The sequence below is a fragment of the Stylophora pistillata genome, chromosome 1 (assembly GCF_964205215.1).
Source record: "Stylophora pistillata chromosome 1, jaStyPist1.2, whole genome shotgun sequence".
In the NCBI taxonomy this organism is placed as follows: Eukaryota; Metazoa; Cnidaria; class Anthozoa; order Scleractinia; family Pocilloporidae; genus Stylophora; species Stylophora pistillata.
In genome coordinates this window covers 60,464,110-60,468,483 of record NC_142519.1, presented here as the reverse complement: position 1 = coordinate 60,468,483, position 4,374 = coordinate 60,464,110, and positions in this window count along the sequence as shown.

Below are 4,374 nucleotides of genomic sequence, written 5' to 3'. Positions count from 1 at the left end.
CGGATCGCTGTTTGCTTCACACGTCATCTGGAAAATATCTTAAACATCACTCACAGTGCATTCTCCAAGATTATGGTACCGTTGTTCAATTGACGTCATGCTCGTTCGCTAGGTTGCAGGTTTTTGTAAGGTTATGAACGACCAGCCCTATTAAAAACGTTTAATAAAAAAAAAAATCTGATATCAACGAAAAATGATTTAAATTCAATTCACGCGACTGAAAACTTGAAAGGACTACTTTCCAATTCCTTTTTTATTCCAATTTTATTTATTTACAATTATTTTAGTTACATCGATTTCACTTTGGCCTCTACGCACTTTTCTGAAATTTAATGTCCATTTAAGGTCATTTTTCCATGTCATATTTTAAGGCCACTTTTTTTTCAGTTCTGATTTTGTATTTAGTTAATTCAGATTAGAAAAATACAAAATCACGATGAACTGAAAAAAAAAAGAAGGAAAAATTACATTAAATATGAGAACAGTGTGCAGTGGCGAAGAGGGCAAAAGCTTTAGAGTTTGCCATTCACAACCACGGTAAAACGTATTGAGGATTATAGAATGCAATAAATTAATTAAAATTAACATAGCAATAGTATGAATATATTGTAATAATAAAATAAAATGATGTAAATATCTTTGATACCCAATTTCTAACCGCAGATGAGAAACTGCCCACATTCTTTTTATTAATTGACGGATGGATATGAAGTAACTTCAAGCACCTAGCTAGTCATTGATCAAACGAATCAATGGCAAGTAAATATATTTCGATGACGAGTTCCTTTTAATTTTGACTCTCATCTGGTTAAACGATAGCAGTGAAGCGGCCAAAAAATTTAGCAGGTAGCCGTTTAAAATTTGACCCTAAAAATTTTTTCTGGTGACAACAGCATTAGCTAAGACCGTTCTTTGGGTGAATCTAGTTAGCGTAACTTGACTTAATTTTGTTCTTATTAGACTAACTATGAACAGTTTTTGCAGAAAGTAAGTGCTAGCCCGTTGATGACGCCATTGGGACACATTCGATGTCACGTGATCCAGAACAAAAAAGGCACGGTTCTTAGAAAGAAGACGTTTGGAAATATATTTTCAGTCTCTTTTTAATCCGCAGTATTATGAAGAGAATTTCAAGCATATGTTTTACATAAGCATCGATAGAGCGCTGGACTGTTGTGCGGGAGGTCGAGGGTTCAAACCCCGGCCGGACCAACACTTAAGGTCTTAAATAATTGAGAAGAATATGCTCCCTTTCTATAACATCAAGAAATGGTTAGATATTCTAGTCTTCTCGGTTATGGACGAATAAATGGAGGTTCCGTCTCCTGCAGGGTTAGGGGTAGGAGACGTTAATTTCCCACGCACGAGATTACTGTGTGATGGATGTCCTCCCCTGGGCTGGGATTGGTGGGTTTACTGGGCCCGCAGTAACTGGCGCAAGCTGTTGCGGTGTCCCTACCTGTCGGCGAAGCTAATAAACTAAACTAAACTAATCAATATATGATAACTGGGAATAAAATGTGTCCTGATTTTAAACGTAATTTCTATTTTTTTTTTCAGATTTCCTTACACACATGCTTGCATTTCAAGAAAGATGTAATCTCCTTCTATTAACTTTAAAAAATGAGGCTGCAGCTTTCCATTGTCGAGAATGGTGTGTTTGTTTTCTACACCGAAGGTAGAACTTAATGGTCACTGACTGCTTGAAATATGGTAATTGACAGCAGCACACTGAAATTGCTTCCTGAAGATATGGAGCAAGCGGGAAGTTTGAAAAGCACGAGGGATGCGACTCTTGTGTCTTGAGTGCTCCCAAAACTTAACAAGCGCCTCATATCTTGATGAACACACGGCTGTCGCATGAGTTAATTTTTTAATGACATTTTTAACGCTGTAGGTTACTTGTTGCATAAAGAAAAACTCCCTCTGCTATGCTTTAAAGCGTGGTTGACTCTGCCGTTTCAGGGAGACATTTCAACATCTTGCCACACCTTAAACAATCTCGTTGGCAAAAAAACTAACAGGCGAAGCGGCGTAAGAATTAACTCTCTTTTCTCCAAATCTGAAAGAAAAACGGAGGTGCTGTATATCACTATGGACCTTAAGGTGGCAGACGAAGCTAATAAGTACCAGCTTTTGATTGGAGGATACAGAGGCTCGGCTGGTGACTCAACGGCTGCGGTGCTACATCCAGCTCAGTAAGAAATTCGCCGTGATTTTTTAATTTTAATTCCGCCCTACAATTTTTTTTACTTTGACGTTCCCTAGGAGAATGTAATAAACTGACTACACAACAACTTCTAATTAGAATAGTTAATATGCATTAGTCAGGAGAAACGGCGTAGGAGTTAAACGGAGATTAGAGAAATTCCCATAATCTGAAATGAAATTATCATAACACAGGTACTCTTGGAAAGTTATGGGGGTCTTTTTTGAGCTAGTGTTATATTACCGTAGAACAACTGCTGAGCCCTTTCGGCGAATATCTCAGGGAAGAGGTGGAAGGGGGAGAGGGACGCCATAAGTGAGACTTGAAAGGTCGCACAGAAGCCAGATGCGTGCCAGCATTCATTTGATTGAAGAAGACAGTGCCGCCACAAATGACTCTATGACACATCCAAAGGAGCAAAAGCATTAATTTATTCTAACTACATGGCTGCTTGGTTTACCATTTATGCTGGAATGAGGTGTCGCCGGTTAGAGAATGCGAGAAAGTGCCATAGATAGGGGAGGGCGTATTTTAAGGAGTCACCTATTTTGTTGGCTAACTGTAGCCCAAAAGTGTTACTGACCTCATTTCAAATAAACACATATTTTAACTCTGAATGATGAAAATGAAACGGATGGAACATAGATCTGCCTGCATTGATGATGTTCACTCTTTGCTCTCACTTTTACTTTACTTACACCAACACTGTCCTGTTGTTGCCTCATTTGAAGTACATTTATCTGCCACCTCGCGTCAAACTTTGGTTCGTAGAACAACTGGTTGCTATAACGTCACACCAAATTCTGTTGACTAACTATTTATGTTTTGTAAGTTTATAGCAACATGAAGTTTTCAACGAAGGGTGAAGACTATGATGGCCATCAAAATAACTGTGCCATTGAATGCAAAGGAGCTTGGAGGTACAGCGACTGTCACGATTCAAATCTGAATGGATTGTACCATAGCGGCCCACATGATTCCCACGCCGATGGAGTCAACTGGAAGAAATTTCGAGGCTACTATTATTCATTAAAACGCACTAAGATGATAATTAAGGCTCATGTGAAAAATCGCTGTTGTAGACGGGTTAGCTATTAACCAAACCATAATCTGTTCAGCATTAGCATCGAAACATTTTGACCCGTATGTAAATACAAGAGGGACCATGACCATGACAGTTTTAGATAACATATATAAGTACAGCAACAAATCCCTTTTTGCACTCTATATCTCTTGTTTTTGGCCGAGATCTTAATAAAGAAAGATTGCAACGATTTCATAATTGTGTTAAGGATTTATCATTCTATGCAATATGAGCAGAAAGTTTGCAGCACAACTAGTAGAAAATAGAGTTAGGAAGACAACACAGCTGGCCATTTTTAGTTGTTCTTGTCGGTTTCTCCTGACTGCCTGTCTGTCGATCTGTCTGTCTATCTGTTTATCTGTCTATCTTTTTATCTGTCTGTCGGTATGTCTGTCTGTCTATCTGGCTGTCTATCTGACTGTCTGCCTATCTATCTATCTATCTATCTGTCTGTATTTTTTTTCTGTCTGTAAGTCTGCCTATGTATCTTTCTGTCTGTCTGCCTATCTGTCTGTCTGTCTGTCTGTCTATCTGTCTGTCGATTTGTCCGTCTGTCTGTCCGTCTATCTTTCTGTCTGTCTGCCTATCTGTCTGTCTGTCTCTGTCTGTCTGCCTATCTGTCTGTCTGTCTGTCTATCTGTCTGTCGATTTGTCCGTCTGTCTGTCCGTCTATCTTTCTGTCTGTCTCCCGATCTGTTTGCCTGTCTGTCTGTCTGTCCATCTATCGTTCTGTCTGTCTGTCTAGATAGACCGTGTTTTATCAAAATCACCTTGCAGTCTTACAACTGAATTACGTGAATTTACAACAAATTGTGAAAGAAATCGTATAAAACGCAAAAACTTATCTATTAATTCATCCTAGGTAAAAGTATAAAAATCCATCTAATTATTTAATTACACATGAGTTCGTTGGTGCACTTATAAACAAATGAGTCAACCAGTCTCTTCGTTTCAGTGGACGGTAGTTGATTTTTCCGTTTCTTAAGAGGTTGTATGCTGGCTTGTTAGAGGCTGGAATTAAGTCGTGGATCTTGCTAGACGGGTTGTTAGCTGTCGCCTGAAAGATTGGCAGAGTCAGGTT